At 42.5% G+C, this 17,670-nt stretch overlaps 1 long non-coding RNA gene across 2 annotated transcripts in view; it reads right to left on the bottom strand.

The window, feature by feature from the left end:
* The window catches only part of LOC124010356, a 114,439-nt gene extending 98,282 nt beyond the window's left edge, over positions 1 to 16,157 (bottom strand). The window contains exon 1 of one of the 2 annotated variants that reach the window (XR_006834415.1): positions 15,879 to 16,157. This is a non-coding gene — a long non-coding RNA (uncharacterized LOC124010356). Of the gene's footprint in view, positions 1 to 11,887; positions 12,103 to 15,878 lie in introns of those variants that run through there. The other variant, XR_006834414.1, reaches the window with a different exon arrangement.
* Between the last annotated feature and the right edge of the window lie 1,513 nt (positions 16,158 to 17,670).

Genomic DNA, 17,670 nt, shown 5'->3' with positions numbered 1-17,670 from the left:
TTCTGATCTTTTGTCACTAATTGGTCTTTTGACAAGTCAGATCAGATCTTTTGCCAGTTATTGGAGTCGGGCTGCCTGTGTAGAGGTAGCCTATTATCACCAGTTTAGATACATAAGATTGATTTTATAAAATAATTTGATATTATACAGTCGGAAGTTTACATACACCTTAGCCAAATAAATGTAAACAGTTTTTCACAATTCCTGACATTTAATCCTAGTAAAAAAATCCCTGATTTAGGTCAGTTAGGATCACCACCTTATTTTAAGAATATTAAATGTCAAAATAATAGTAGAGAGTGATTTATTTCCGCTTTTATTTCTTTCATCACATTCCCAGTGGGTCAGAAGTTGACATACACTCAATCTTCCGGCGCCGACTGAGATGGCCGCCTCGTTTCGCGTTCCTAGGACACTATGCAGTTTATTTTTTTTTTTACGTGTTATTTCTTACATTAGTACCCCAGGTCATCTTAGGTTTCATTACATACAGTCGAGAAGAACTACTGAATATAAGATCAGCGTCAACTCACCATCAGTACGACCAAGAATATGTTTTCCGCAACGCGGATCCTGTGTTCTGCCTTACAAACAGGACAACGGAATGGATCGCATGCAGCGACCCAAGGAAACGACTCCGAAAAAGAGGGAAACGAGGCGGTGTTCTGGTCAGACTCCGAAAAAGGGCACATCGCGCACCACTTCCCAGCATTCTTCTTGCCAATGTCCAGTCTCTCGACAACAAGGTTGACGAAATCCGAGCAAGGGTGGCATTCCAGAGGGACATCAGAGACTGCAATGTTCTCTGCTTCACGGAAACATGGCTTACTGGGAAGACGCTATCCGATGCGGTGCAGCCAACGGGTTTCTCCACGCATCGCGCCGACAGAAACATACATCTCTCTGGTAAGAAGAGTGGCGGGGGCGTATGCCTCATGACTAACGGGACATGGTGTGATGAAGGAAACATACAGGAACTCAAATCCTTCTGTTCACCTGATTTAGAATTCCTCACAATCAAATGTAGACCACATTATCTTCCAAGAGAATTCTCTTCGATTATAATCACAGCCGTATATATCCCCCCCCAAGCAGACACATCGATGGCTCTGAACGAACTTTATTTAACTCTTTGCAAACTGGAAACCATTTATCCAGAGGCTGCATTCATTGTAGCTGGGGATTTTAACAAAGCTAATCTGAAAACAAGACTCCCTAAATTTTATCAGCATATCGATTGCACAACCAGGGGTGGTAAAACCTTGGATCATTGTTACTCTAACTTCCGCGACGCATATAAGGCCCTGCCCCGCCCCCCTTTCGGGAAAGCTGACCACGACTCCATGTTGCTGATCCCTACCTACAGGCAGAAGCTAAAACAAGAGGCCCCCACGCTGAGGTCTGTCCAACGCTGGTCAGACCAAGCTGACTCTACACTCCAAGACTGCTTCCATCACGTGGACTGGGATATGTTTCGTATTGCGTCAGATGGAAATATTGACGAATACGCTGATTCGGTGTGCGAGTTCATTAGAACGTGCGTCGAAGATGTCGTTCCCATAGCAATGATAAAAACATTCCCAAACCAGAAACCGTGGATTGATGGCAGCATTCGCGTGAAACTGAAAGCGCGAACCACTGCTTTTAATCAGGGCAAGGTGACTGGTAACATGTCCGAATATAAACAATGCAGCTATTCCCTCCGCAAGGCTATTAAACAAGCTAAGCGTCAGTACAGAGACAAAGTGGAATCTCAATTCAATGGCTCAGACACAAGAGGCATGTGGCAGGGTCTACAGTCAATCACGGACTACAAGAAGAAATCCAGCCCAGTCACGGACCAGGATGTCTTGCTCCCAGGCAGACTAAATAACTTTTTTGCCCGCTTTGAGGACAATACAGTGCCACTGACACGGCCTGCAACGAAAACATGCGGTCTCTCCTTCACTGCAGCCGAGGTGAGTAAGACATTTAAATGTGTTAACCCTCGCAAGGCTGCAGGCCCAGACGGCATCCCCAGCTGCGCCCTCAGAGCATGCGCAGACCAGCTGGCCGGTGTGTTTACGGACATATTCAATCAATCCCTATACCAGTCTGCTGTTCCCACATGCTTCAAGAGGGCCACCATTGTTCCTGTTCCCAAGAAAGCTAAGGTAACTGAGCTAAACGACTACCGCCCCGTAGCACTCACTTCCGTCATCATGAAGTGCTTTGAGAGACTAGTCAAGGACCATATCACCTCCACCCTACCTGACACCCTAGACCCACTCCAATTTGCTTACCGCTGATCCTCAACACAGGGGCCCCACAAGGGTGCGTTCTGAGCCCTCTCCTGTACTCCCTGTTCACCCACGACTGCGTGGCCACGCACGCCTCCAACTCAATCATCAAGTTTGCGGACGACACAACAGTGGTAGGCTTGATTACCAACAACGACGAGACGGCCTACAGGGAGGAGGTGAGGGCCCTCGGAGTGTGGTGTCAGGAAAATAACCTCACACTCAACGTCAACAAAACTAAGGAGATGATTGTGGACTTCATGAAACAGCAGAGGGAACACCCCCCTATCCACATCGATGGAACAGTAGTGGAGAGGGTAGCTAGTTTTAAGTTCCTCGGCATACACATCACAGACAAACTGAATTGGTCCACTCACACTGACAGTGTCGTGAAGAAGGCGCAGCAGCGCCTCTTCAACCTCAGGAGGCTGAAGAAATTTGGCTTGTCACCAAAAGCACTCACAAACTTCTACAGATGCACAATCGAGAGCATCCTGGCGGGCTGTATCACCGCCTGGTACGGCAACTGCTCCGCCCTCAACCGTAAGGCTCTCCAGAGGGTAGTGAGGACTGCACAACGCATCACCGGGGGCAAACTACCTGCCCTCCAGGACACCTACACCACCCGATGTTACAGGAAGGCCATAAAGATCATCAAGGACATCAACCACCGAACCACTGCCTGTTCACCCCGCTATCATCCAGAAGGCGAGGTCAGTACAGGTGCATCAAAGCTGGGACCGAGAGACTGAAAAACAGCTTCTATCTCAAGGCCATCAGACTGTTAAACAGCCACCACTAACATTGAGTGGCTGCTGCCAACACACTGTCATTGTCACTGACCCAACTCCAGCCACTTTAATAATGGGAATTGATGGGAAATGATGTAAATATATCACTAGCCACTTTAAACAATGCTACCTTATATAATGTTACTTACCCTACATTATTCATCTCATATGCATATGTATATACTGTACTCTACATCATCGACTGCATCCTTATGTAATACATGTATCACTAGCCACTTTAACTATGCCACTTTGTTTACTTTGTCTACACACTCATCTCATATGTATATACTGTACTCGATACCATCTACTGTATGCTGCTCTGTACCATCACTCATTCGTATATCCTTATGTACATATTCCTTATCCCCTTACACTGTGTATAAGACAGTAGTTTTGGAATTGTTAGTTAGATTACTTGTTGGTTATCACTGCATTGTCGGAACTAGAAGCACAAGCATTTTGCTACACTCGCATTAACATCTGCTAACCATGTTTATGTGACAAATACAATTTGATTTGATTTGAATTAGTATTTGGTAGCATTGCCTTAAAATTGTTTAACTTGGGTCAAACATTTTGGGTAGTCTTCCACAAGCTCCCCACAATAAGTTGGGAATTTCGGCCCATTCCTCTTGACAGAGCTGGTGTAACTGAGGCAGGTTTTAGGCCTCGTTGCTCACATATTATTTTTTTCCCCAGTTTTGCCCACAAATTTTCTATGGGATTGAGGTCAGGGCTTTGTGATGGCCACTCCAATACCTTGACTTTGTTGTCCTTAAGCCATTTTGCCACAACTTTGGAAGTATGATTGGGGTCATTGTCCAATTGGAAGACCCATTTGCGACCAAGCTTTAAATTCCTGACTGATGTCTTGAGATGTTGCTTCAATATATCCACATAATTTTCGTTCCCATCTATTTTGTGAAGTGCACCAGTCCCTCCTGCAGCAAAACACCCCCACAACATGATGCTGCCACCCCCGCGCTTCATGGGTGGGATGGTGTTCTAAGGCTTGCAAGCCTCTCCCTTTTTCCTCCAAACATAACAATGGTCATTATGGCCTAACAGTTCTATTTTTGTTTCATCAGATCAGAGGAAATTTCTCCAAAAAGTACGATCTTTGTCCCATGTGCAGTTACAAACTGTAGTCTGCTTTTTTATGATAGTTTTGGAGAAGTGGTTTCTTCCTTGCTAAGCGGTCTTTCAGGTTATGTCGATATAGGATTTGTTTTACTGTAGATATAGATTATTTTGTACCCGTTTCCTCCAGCATCTTCACAGGGTCCTTTGCTGTTGTTCTGGGATTGATTTGCACTTTTCGTACCAAAGTACGTTAATCTCTAGGAGACAGAACGCGTCTCCTTCCCGAGCGGTATAACGGCTGCATGGTCCCATGGTGTTTATCCTTGCGTACTATTGTTTGTACAGATGAACGTGGTACCTTCAGGCGCTTGGAAATTGCTCCCAAGGATGAACCAGACTTGTGGAGGTCTACAATTTTTTTCTGAGGTCTGATTTCTTTTGATTTCCCCATGATTTCAAGCAAAGAGGCACTGAGTTTGAAAGTAGGCCATGAAATAGGTCCACAGGTACACCTCCAATTGACTCAAATGATGTACATTAGCTTATGAGAAGCTTCTAAAGTCATTACATAATTTTCTGGAATTTTCCAAGCTGTTTAAAGGCACAGTCAACTTAGTGTATGTAAACTTCTAACCCACTGGCATTGTGATACAGTGAATTATAAGTGAAATAATCTGTCTGTAAACAATTGTTGGAAAAATGACTTGTGTCATGCACAAAGTAGTCTTAACCGACTTGCCTAAACTATAGTTTGTTAACAAGAAATTTGTGGAGTGGTTGAAAATGAGGTTTAATGACTACAACACTTTTTTAATGACTCCAAACTAAGTGCATGTACATTTCCGACTTCAACTGTACATTACATGTATTATACACTGCTCAAAAAAATAAAGGGAACACTAAAATAACACATCCTAGATCTGAATGAATGAAATATTATTTTTAAATACTTTTTTCTTTACATAGTTGAATGTGCTGACAAAAAAATCACGCAAAAATGATCAATGGAAATCAAATTTATCAACCCATGGAGGTCTGGATTTGGAGTCACACTCAAAATGAAAGTGGAATACCACACTACAGGCTGATACAACTTTGATGTAATGTTCTTAAAACAAGTCAAAATGAGGCTCAGTATTGTGTGTGGCCTCCACGTGCCTGTATGACCTCCCTACAACACCTGGGCATGCTCCTGATGAGGTGGCGGATGGTCTCCTGAGGGTTCTCCTCCCAGACCTGGACTAAAGCATCCGCCAACTCCTGGATAGTCTGTGGTGCAACGTGGCATTGGTGGATGGAGCGAGACATGATGTTTCAGATGTGCTCAATTGGATTCAGGCCTGGGGAACGGGCGGGCCAGTCCATAGCATCAATGCCTTCCTCTTGCAGGAACTGCTGACACACTCCAGCCACATTAGGTCTAGCATTGTCTTGCATTAGGAGGAACCCAGGGCCAACCCCACCAGCATATGGTCTCACAAGGGGTCTGAGGATCTCATCTCGGTACCTAATGGCAGTCAGGCTACCTCTGGTGAGCACATGGAGGGCTGTGCGGCCCCCCAAAGAAATGCCACTCCACACCATGACTGACCCACCGCCAAACCGGTCATGCTGGAGGATGTTGCAGGCAGCAGAACGTTCTCCACGGCTTCTCCAGACTCTGTCACATGTGCTCAGTGTGAACCTGCTTTCATCTGTGAAGAGCACAGAGCGCCAGTGGTGAATTTGCCAATCTTGGTGTTCTCTGGCAAATGCCAAACGTCCTGCGCGGTGTTGGGTTGTAAGCACAACCCCCACCTGTGGATGTCGGGCCCTCATACCACCCTCATGGAGTCTGTTTCTGACCGTTTGAGCAGACACATGCACATTTGTGGCTGCTGGAGGTAATTTTGCAGGGCTCTGGCAGTGCTCCTCCTGCTCCTCCTTGCACAAAGGTGGAGGTAGCAGTCCTGCTGCTGGGTTGTTGCCCTCCTACGGCCTCCTCCACGTCTCCTGATGTACTGGCCTGTCTCCTGGTAGCGCTTCCATGCTCTGGACACTACGCTGACAGACACAGCAAACCTTCTTGCCACAGTTCGCATTGATGTGCCATCCTGGATAAGTTGCACTACCTGAGCCACTTGTGTGGGTTGTAGACTCCGTCTCATGCTACCACTAGAGTGAAAGCACCGCCAGCATTCAAAAGTGACCAAAACATCAGCCAGGAAGCATAGGAACTGAGAAGTGGTCTGTGGTCACCACCTGCAGAACCACTCCTTTATTGGGGGTGTCTTGCTAATTGCCTATAATTTCCACCTGTCTATTCCATTTGCACAACAGCATGTGAAATTTATTGTCAATCAGTGTTGCTTCCTAAGTGGACAGTTTGATTTCATAGAAGTGTGATTGACTTGGAGTTACATTGTGTTGTTTAAGTGTTCCCTTTATTTTTTTGAGCAGTGTATTTAGTATTGCATTGTTGTGGTATGATTATTGAACATGTGTTTTGATATCTCATGTGTTTTAGTAATTAATTAAGGCAGCCCCCCGCAACTCTCTGATTCAGAGGGGTTGGGTTAAATGTGGAAGACACTTTTCAGTTGAATACATTAAGTTGGACAACTGACTAGGTATCCCCCCCTTTCCCTATTGCCCTAAATTGTTGTGATATTGTAATGCCTGTCCAACTACTGCTGTAATCCTGCTATAAGAACTTGTAACATTTTGCGTGTGGGAAAATCTAATCAAATACAAGTTTAAAATGTGGGCAGCGCCAATCATTGATTTATTTCATGGAGAGTGCATGTGTTTGAAAATGTTTCTTAATTAAGACATTTTGGTTTGGCACAGACACAATTGACATCACTCACGGGGGGACAAGTTCTTCAAAACCGTCTCCAAAATATAGTTCACTGTCACATAGATCAGTCAAATTGTTGATATAAAGAAAGGTTTCTTGAGGACAACCTCATAAATACCTTTAACGCAAGTTAGAATATTCGCTCTTCCTGCCAAATGGCTCAGGGGTTATACATAAAACTAGATAGGCCTATGCCAAGGGATTTGGCAGGGGAAACAATGCTCTTAGTGAGTTCCTCTATGATCTAGGGCGGGAGCTAGGGGAGGGAGAATTAAAGGACTTTTTTCCCCCTTTTTTTAACACACTGAAGGGGCTTGATTTATATTTTATACAATTTATAACCCTGTGGTTTGAAATGAATGTTTCGTCATATGTTAAATACATCTCTTGTTTGCTGGATTGACTTGAAGCAGCAGATCGAGGAACTTTCAGCTGAATATGACAGGCTGTGGATGCATGGTTAATGGAATGCCTGAGGTCTGGAGCAGCCCTCTGCTCTCTGCCTGCAGCCTACCATGACAGGGCCTCTCTATTACACCTTTCAAACCAAGACTTTTCCTTTCTATCTTAAAGGTATTCCATGCAACAAAACCTGTACTTCTATTTCCCCAACAGACCTGGTCATGATTGCAGTAATATGTTAAAATATCCTGGCAAGCCCTTAGTATAAATGTCCCCTATCATTTTACTGGCTTTGGTACGGATTAAATCATGAACATTCTATCAAATATTTGTATATCTAACCCACTGTTCTGTGATTTTACTGTTGTTCTCCGACATCAAACTTGTCCTGGTCATTATGAAAAAGTTTAAACAAAAACGGCAGTCTGCATAAAGCAGCCTGGTCCAAAAAGCAACTTTACCTGCTTTATTTTCTGCACCAAAAAAAAGCATCCGTTTAAAAATGTATGTGGGATATGTACATCTAGCAAGCCAGGCAACTAAAAGCAACTTTCTAGACAATGTTCTGGTTTGTGACTAGCTAGCTTGTTTGTTAGCTGTCTGGCTAGCTCAAGTCATATTCATGATTGCACATTGCGTCAAATTATTGGTTTGGACGTTCCTTTTAGGACTGACATGCTGACCACACCGCATCGTGTGTACAAGCATATGTTATTCAATCATTGCAACCACAAGCGCTAAAATAGAAGTCAGTTCAATTTGTGATTAACGTGGTGCAAGTACTGCCTTTCCCATCTCATCATTGGTTCATAGAAGCATATAGCCATCTCCTCAATGGTTATACCCACGTGGGTGATTGAAAGATGAACTGAGATCTGTCCGTGGTGGTAATACACGACCTGCGTGTCGTGATCGCGTTTGGTGTGGGCGCACACACGGGCCTCTGTTTTGGGCATGGTGTGATGCCCAAATGAGAATTCTACTGAACGCTTCCTCATTGGGCGCTGATGGAGATTTGGTCTAAGTGCATTAACTGTGGCTTTGAAACAATAACAATAATAATAATAATGTCTAAAGGCAAATAATTAGTAGGAAAACTTTTGTCATAATTTGGATGTTGCCAGATTGACTTTAATTGTTACAAAGTTAGCTAGCTAAAATTGAGGTGAGACTTCCAGATTTTAGCTAGCTAACGTTACTGTACTGTTAGCATTGCTAGTTATTTTGGGGGAACTTTGATACTGTAGCTAATGACAACATCGCCATTTGTCTAAAGTAAATTTGACAACATAATGATGCAAAATGGTTTCCTACTAAATAATCTGCAGACTAGCAATGCCATCGTATTCCCAAGCCCCTATAGTGTAATTTAGACGAAACAGGCATTAGCCCTGTTTTAAAGTTATTAGCCAGCCCCGTTCTACTTTTGAGGATCAATATGGCTGCGACGTCTGTAGAACGTTGACAACAATGGCAACGACTTGACAGGTGCAATCAAAGCAAATTACCAAAACATATCTGACAATGTTTTGAGATGAACTTTAGCCAATGTTTTATTCACCATAACAGGAAAATTAACATATTACAACTTATCTGAAAGTATGGCGAGCTGCTAACTTACTGTTTGTGAATGTGAAGAAATGAAAGCAGTGCATTGCATTCTGTCCCATTTGAGGAATTTAGAACTTGATCAATGCTGCTTCAGGTTACCTGACAACGGTTGCAACAACAGGGTCAAAGTTGAATGTTTCTTGCTCAGTCACCGCTTAAGTAATGGCTCTATAAAAGGTGAAAGAGGTAAAGGGGCTGTTTGAAAGGGGATCATATAAACATTGCCCAATTGTTTTTTACATGCAACATACTTTGAATCCCGAGTGAAAGAAGTATAAGTCACTCCTTTCCCCTCTCTTTTTCTTTCTTTATCTCGGTCAATACTCATGAGGGTGAAAGCTGGGGACATTATAATCAAATCAAAAGTTTATTTGTCACGTGCGCTGAATACAAACAGGTGTAGACCTTACAGTGAAATGCTTACTTACAGGCTCTAACCAACAGTGCAAAAAAAGGTATTAGGTGAACTATAGGTTCACCTAACAATAGAAGCAGCACAAAGACATCAGTGCCATTGTCTTCAAGGCTTAAACATGCACATCTACAATACCAAACCAAATATATGGTGAAGATGGTGCCTAAACCACACATAATTACTGCCAGTAGAACGGTTCTAGTCAGTTAAAATATCAGTTTTCAAAGGCAAGTTCAAATACTACACTGAACAAAAATATAAACTTAAGTGTTGGTCCCATGTTTCATGAGCTGAAATAAATACCCATAAAAAGCTAATTTCTCTTACATTTTGTGCACATCCTTGTTTGTGGGCATTTCTCCTTTGCCAAGATAATCCATCCACTTGACAGAGGTTGCATATCAAGAAGATGATTAAACAGCCTGAGCAAGTCACAGGTGCATCTTGTGCTGGAGACTATAAAAGGCCACTAAAATTTGCAGATGTCTCAAGTTGAGGAAGCATGCAATTGGCTTGCTGACTGTAGGAATGTACAACAGAGCTGTTGACAGAACTTAATGTTAATTTCTCTACCATAAGCCGCCTCCAATGTCATTTTACAGAATTTGGCAGTAGGTCCAACCAGCCTCACAACCACAGACCACTTTGTAACCACGCTAGCCCAGGACCTCCACATCCGGCTTTTTCACCTGGGGGATTGTATGAGACCAGCAACCTGGACAGCTGATGAAAATGTGGGTTTGCACAGATCGGCACAAACTGTAACGGGCAGACGGCAGACAGCGTGTTTGGCATTGTGTGGGTGAGTGGTTTGTTGATGTCAACATTGTGAACAGTGCCCCATGGTGGAGGATAGGTCATGGTATGGACAGGCATAAGCTACGGACAACCAACTAGGGCTGTCCAACAAAACAAAAAAAAATCTTGATTGACTCTTGGTCGACCGTCTGTTCTTTTGACAAAATTATTGGTTTAAATTTTTAAATGTTTATTTTTTCAGACTTGCTGCGCTGTGCCATTCCCACGGCTTCCACAATGGATCAGTCCACTCAGACAGGCGCAAATCAGACGGGTGTCTTCTTTTTTTTGTGCTACTGCTCGACTAAAGAAATCTTGGTCGACCAACCGCCTATCGACCAAACAATCAACCAGTCGACTAAATGGGGTAAGCACTACAATGAACACAATTGCATTTTATCGATGGCAATTTGAATGCATAGAGATACCATGATGAGATCCTGAGGCCGATAATGCACAGCCCCATGTTGCAAGGATCTGTACACAATTCCTGGAAGATGAAAATTGCCCAGTTCTTCCAAGGCCTGAATACTCATTGAGCATGTTTGGGATGCTCTGGGTCGGTGTATGACAGCGTTTTTCAGTTTCCGTCAATATCCGCCAACTCCGCACAGACATTGAAGAGGTGTGGGACAATATTCCACAGGCCACAATCAACAGCTTGATCAACTCTATGTGAAGGAGATGTGTCGCGCTGCATGAGGCAAATAGTGGATACACCAGATAAGGACTGGTTTTCTGATCCACGCCACTATTTTTTTTAAAGGTATCTGTGACTAACAGATGCATATCTCTACTCCCTGGCATGTGGAATCCATAAATTAGGGTCTATCAATTGACTGATTTTCTTATTATGAACTGTAACTATTTGAAATTGTTGCATGTTGCATTTCTTTTTTGTTCAGTGTATTTTGTTTAACGTGGGCATCTATCTATGTGAAGAGTTTGAGCCAAACATATTTCTATGAGATAAAATACATGGAAAGGTGTACACAACAGTTTGACGATACTGATGGTCTCCCCATTAGACTAGAGGTGATTGACTATCATAAACATAGGGGCCCCTGACAATGAGCATCCTCTGGTGCTGCATCCTGTTGCAGGCTTATCTGGGGGACAACCTGCTGCCTGTCTTTCTACATAGAATGATTGCATGCAGAGCATGAACAGTGTGTAAGCAAGCATCCCTGATAGCACTTTTATACTTTTGATTTTTTCAAGCAAGTTCCCATAGTTCAGAGAGAGAGAGTGAAAGAGGGAGGGAGAGAGAGTGAGCGCATAACCTCAGAGTACCACTCATTTCCCTCTTTCCTGAAACTGAGAAATAAGGTTATTGTCACTAAAAGTTCACAAACTATGCTGATACACAAGATACTGAGCCATTAAGAGGAGACAATTAACTCTAAAATGCCTGAGGCAAGAAACAACTCAAAACTAGGGGGCGATGAAAAATTACAACAGACAGTTATCGATTTTGAGACAGATGCAAACAGTTGTGATAGAGCAAGAGACATAATAGACACAGTACAGAACAGACAGTGCAGAACACACAGTGCAGACCACTGCTTTGAAGAACGGCAATGCTGATTTCCCAGATCAACAGGATAACTAATACACACAGTGTAATGTACGTGAGCAAGGCAATGTGCTGAAGATAATTAATTACCGCAAGATGTAAATGAGCTTCTTCCCCAGTAGTCAGTGAATGGCTGGGATGGACGCGGCGCAGCGTGTATGGTTGGAGCAGGGTGCCGGCCCGTGTAGCTAGATTGGTTGCCACCAGACTCCCAGTAACGGGGAAGATATAGACAGTGCCGCCTCGCTTCTTGTTTGTCCACTGATGGGAGTCTTCTTTAGCCCAGCTGCGTCTCCATGGAAGTGGCACCTTGAGAGGCTCCACCGCCCCCCGTTTGCCCATGCAGCTTCCCAGCACACCCTGGTGTGAGGCAGTGTTTGTCAAGATACACCAGCCCCTGGCACAAAGCCCAGACGGCATTTTTCCCCCTGTGCAACTTTTATCCAATGTAAAACAGAAGCCAACAAGGACAGGGCTTTTAGAAAGCATCATTAAGTGAACAGACAGCAATTTGAGGGGGGGGGGTTCCTTTCTCAAGCTTTATACCGACCAAAGAGGTGTCCGTTGATTGATAATCAGCTCACTGAAGAAAAAGACGTCCGTGAACAAAAAAGGGAAAATATCGGTGCTGAATGGTTTTGAAAATAATGTCCTCTGCTGCTTTCTATTTATACAATCTCTGCAGATTGCCAGCGGCGTGAACCCAAAGTTGTCAATATTTTATTAGCCTTTTGCTCCTACAAAAGAGACCACCACAACTGGTGCTGCTAAGGGCTGGATTAATAAATCCCTTTCTTTGCTAACTTTTTAGCTAAGATAGAGGGTGACTCATGCACAAATATATGCACTAATAAACTATTTTGAATCCTGGTTGAGCGTTTCAGTGTATGAATAAGAAGAAGTGGTATCATATTTTCAGACAGACAATAGAATAGAATATAACACCTAAACTGTTTTTTCCTGTAATCTATCAACCACATGAACCATCTGCCTCTGTATCCTCCATTCTCTGGCCAATCAGTGCTTGGCTCACTGCGGCAGGGAGCAGCACAATAGGTAGGTTAGGCGGCAGCCATGATGCAGCCTGTCTGGTGGACAATGTTTTGGACAAGGTGGGCGATAGACCAGGGCTTATTACTGCTCATTTACTCAAACAGGTAGTGGTCATTAAAGGTCAAATGCAGCCATGTTTATATTCTGGGTAAAAATGAAGTTACCTTACTGCAATACATGTCCATTTAAATGGGCAAAAATAGAGTTTAATCAAAAAAACTTTCTCAAGCAAGATTTTTGCAAGGACTGTCTGGGAGTGGTCTGAGTGGGGAAGGGAAAATGGAAAACTAGCTGTAATTGGCAGAGAGGTTTGGAACTCTGTTATTGGTCTATTAATCAATTTACTGCATGGTGATGTTGCCATGGAAAGCCAAAACTCCCCTCCATGCAAACCTGCTGATTAGGAGTTCCTGTGTAGATTGTATTTTCAACCAGCAACTATCAGGAAATAACACTGATCAAATTTGATCACACTTTTACAGTGTTTGTTTTATATCATATTGTACAACAGCTGATGAAACTAAGGAAAAACATAATTTCGACTACACTGGGCCTTTAAACCATAGCTGCCAAGTAGGGCCGGGACGATGCCAGTATCGCAATACTCTTGTGGTAAGGAAACAAAACACAAAGTGGATTTAACTTCATTAGGAAAACAGCCCTAATGTTGGACAAAAACATAATGTTGTCATCCAGTCACATTTATGTATTATTTTCCAAGCCACAGTGCACAATATTTTACATACAGCAGGTTTGCTAAAAGACCAAAGAGTTTGGTCTTCTTCGTGTTTTATTTTTTTTCCATGGAAAAAAATATTGCGATACTGCCAAGTCTCTCAGTCTGACGGAGGGTCCTGTTTCATTGCATCAGATGAATTACAACGTGAACGTATTCACTCTGGAAAATAAACAGAAAAACAAGTGGCAGCCAAGAAGCATGAGCCACCCTCCTCCCACACAGTAGGTATTATTATTCAAAAACTCAGCCAGTAATACAAACCAAACATGTAAATGATAACAAAACCCTCAACAACAGGAAGTGTGGTTAATCCCAGACCCCATAAATGCGATACACAATCACTAGCAGGCAACAGTGCAAAAATGATCTCTATATAAAACAGAGTAATAATAATGTCAATGTTTAACCACACACATAAAAGCACAACTGAATTGAGATCAAAGTAATTAAACAAAAAATGAATGTTTTTCACTGAAATTAATTATCACTAAATTAACAAAAAGGAAAAATGTTTAGCCAGCCATTTGGCTGTTTAGAGAGCAGATACAATCCCTTACGCTCCTAGTGTAGACAAAAGTCTATCATAAGATCATTCTAAGGGTAACAGGAGTGCTTGGATGGGAGTAGCCTATAGATCCAATAAATATTCTGAGTATCAAGACAAGAATGTGTGTGATGCATGCTGAAATAAGATGAATGATGATTACATCATTATGTCCCTCAACAAATATTAATGGCCTTGTGAATGCAAGCACAAAAAAAAAACCCTGGTAGGTTATTGTTTGAGAGCAGAGGGTAAAAGAACAGACCGACAGCTTGCATCTCCACCTCATATCAGTATTGGGTCTTATGACAACGGTTGCTGCAAGTCAGAGCCAGAGCAGTAGCTCATTGATTCTGAGACAGATGCCATCCACGTCGGCTAGGGGATGGAACAGCGTGTCAGGTGTCACAGGACGTCTAGACGATCAGAACAATAGAAGCATTGCCATGGAAACAGCTCTCTTATCAGCGGAGTGTGGCGGTCAACAATGGGAGAGAAGTCATTTAACAGATACATTCTGTCTGGCCCTTTGAAAGCCAATTTTAAAGAAAGCACCCAGAAGGGATTAAAAGGCAATAATTCACTGGAGTGATGGATGCTTCCGTTAACCTAATAGAGTTTAAGCAAGGTTACCCTGTCAGGATTATTTATGTTTAATTTGAGAAAAATACAAATGTGACTTTGTAAGCTTGACCCTACCTCATGGAGTTGACATTACAGTAGCCTAGACCTAATTGTTGCCAAAATGTGCTTTTTGGTGTGCATTTAAGGTTAGCAGTGTGGTTAATGTTAGGTTTAAAATCACATTTTAAGAAGAGACATTGTAGAAATAGGTGGACTTTATGACTTCGTAGCTGTGGCAACTAGTGATGACCCTAATTGTAAAACCTTAACATGGTTCAATATATATTTTACCTAATATATAGCTTGATAGGTAGGAATCACATATTTTGTCCTTCCAAACTTCAAAAATCAAAGCACTTCTACAAAAAAAGACATGACTTGAGAGAGATGGCATTGCAGCTTGCCCAGTGGCCACAAATACTAGGCCTAGCTAGCCAGGATATTGGTTACCTTGGTTAGCCTGGGCTTGGTTTCCAAAAAGCATCATAGCACTATGATCATCTTTAGTCCATTTAGTTTTAACGGAATTAATCTTAGTGCTTACAATGCCTTTGAGAAACCCAGCCCTGGTATGTATGGTATGTATCAGAGGTCTGTTTAGAAACACTTGAGATATGTAAGCCTATTTCTTCCCCGAAATGTTATGAGTCTAAATATTTTGCCACCAATTCAAACCAAGTCTAAAGTAAACTGCACATAAAAAAAAGTATATTGTGTGCAGCCAGTGTTTACCTTTCTCACGACTGTGCTCGTGGTTTCAGCTCGTGCCATCATCTTCTCCACGTGTTACCACACCAACAACTATTTTTCATACAGGAGCCTTTTTATTTTGAGTAGTCTCATAATTATGTTTAAAATATAGTGAAAGCTGTCGACTTAATGCGAATTTACAGTGACCAATGGTCAGGAGAACATCACTCATCACTGTTTTCGACCCGGCTGGTCAGTACATTGTAGCTATGAGGTGAAATGAAACTCCCGCCAAAGAAATCAGTATCATATACAGTACCATAGCTTTGGAACACAGAATTGGGAGACACTCCCAATGTTGTGTCCCAAAACTAACAGTCCCACTGCTGCTAGCTTGACATTTGTTATTTCTAAGGTTTGAGTTACATTACCTTCCGAATTCTTTGTCAGACAGGCAGTGCTTGACCTTGGACTTAAATAGGTGCCGGTAGGCTACTCATTTTCTGCGGTTTACATTGAGGTGCAGAAGCACAATACAATACTTATGAGCTAATATTCTATAAGACGAACAGGCGCTTTAGCAGTAGAACATTTTAGGTGCTGGTACTCCGGCCCAAGTCAAGCACTTATGCAGACGATATTCTTCATGATTAGCCCACAAACGACGAAGGATTTGATTTCCCCATCACCCGGAAATTTCACTCAACTGCATCCTTTTTTAAATGTTGTGTTATTATTTTTAAATCTAAAGCTCAACCAAGGTGCGTTCGTAAAAAGAGAGCAGAATAACTGATGAATTGACGAACGCTCAAAACCAGTTGAATATGGCCGGTGTCAGTAAACGTCGGCAAAAAAAAACGTAATTAAATTGTTGCCATCAGCAGTTAGTCACCAACGCTCTAACATGGAAACAGCCTAACCAGCTCTGCTAGGTGGAGTAACGTCGTCAGAGTGAGGTGTTCTCTTATTTGTATCTGAAAGTAGCAAGCTAGCCAACATTAGCCACTTAGCTTGGGTGCTTGACTGCTATTGTGAGGTCAGAACACTCGAATCAACCCTACTCCTCGGCCAGTGCGTCGAGTGTGCGCTCTGAACGCTCCGAGAGCGAAACGAGTGTTCTGAAATCGGAGTAACTAGCCAGAGCGAATTTACGAACGCACCCTTTATTACGACAAATGATTAAAACGAATTATCGAAACATTTTGAGGCACGCAGGGCACGTGATGTCACCGCAGAACTATAAAGCTCCACTTCACATTTCATTCTAAATGTCTGCTGCTTACAAAATATGTTTGAATCTATAATAATACTTTTTCTTTGTTGGACGAGGATTGTCTACACTTTCAAGAATGCCTGAATTGCTTCACCACGCTTTCTTTTCTGGCAAGTTTCACCATCCAATCATTTCAGATCTACATGAGTGCAAGTTTCAACGTGGCATGGTCCATGGCGATATATTGGCACATGAGAACGATTAGAATATGGCAAATATGAGTCATTTTACCATGACATTGTTGAATACTCGTTTCTGACTGGCTTGAAGGGCATTTTAGAGTGTGCATTATTTAAGCAATAAGGCCAAGGGGATGTTGTATATGGTCAATATACCACGGCTAAGGGCTGTTCTTAGCAAGATGGAACGCCCTTAGCAGTGGTATATTGGCTATATACCACAAACCCCTGAGGTGCCTTATTGCTATTATAAACTGGTTATACACGTGTCTCATCAACCCTGCCAGGCAATTTATAAACTCGATCTCCACTATAAAAAACATCTAGACATTATCTCCCATTTCTTTGACTAGCATTTGGTTTTCAACAGGGAGATTTGTATAAACCTTGCTGTCTGTCTCCAACATTTGCAACATTGAAATTCGATCTCCAGCTGTCCCGTAGTAATAAAGCATCAGCAGTCAGGACCAGACACAGGCAGGCAGCTGTTCTCAGCTTGTCGAAATCATGAATCAGCTGAAATAATTTGTAAGGATATATACAATTAGACATCAATAGAAAACAGGTTTAAAAAAAGGAAACAAAATGCATAATTTCCATCTTCAGTTTGAAGTGATTGTGTTAGTGGTGTTGTTGGCTAGCTCATCTGAACAATAGTCAGGACGGACCAGAGAGCACTTTTAGTTTATGGATGTATCCAAATAAATGTCACTAGAAAACAGTTTTAACAAACGCAAATGCAGTTATTTTGCTGTTATTCTGTCTGCACTG

The sequence above is a fragment of the Oncorhynchus gorbuscha genome, linkage group LG02 (assembly GCF_021184085.1).
Source record: "Oncorhynchus gorbuscha isolate QuinsamMale2020 ecotype Even-year linkage group LG02, OgorEven_v1.0, whole genome shotgun sequence".
NCBI classification, from domain to species: Eukaryota; Metazoa; Chordata; class Actinopteri; order Salmoniformes; family Salmonidae; genus Oncorhynchus; species Oncorhynchus gorbuscha.
The sequence above is the reverse complement of the archived record's forward strand: the minus strand, read 5'-3'. Positions and strand labels throughout refer to the sequence as shown.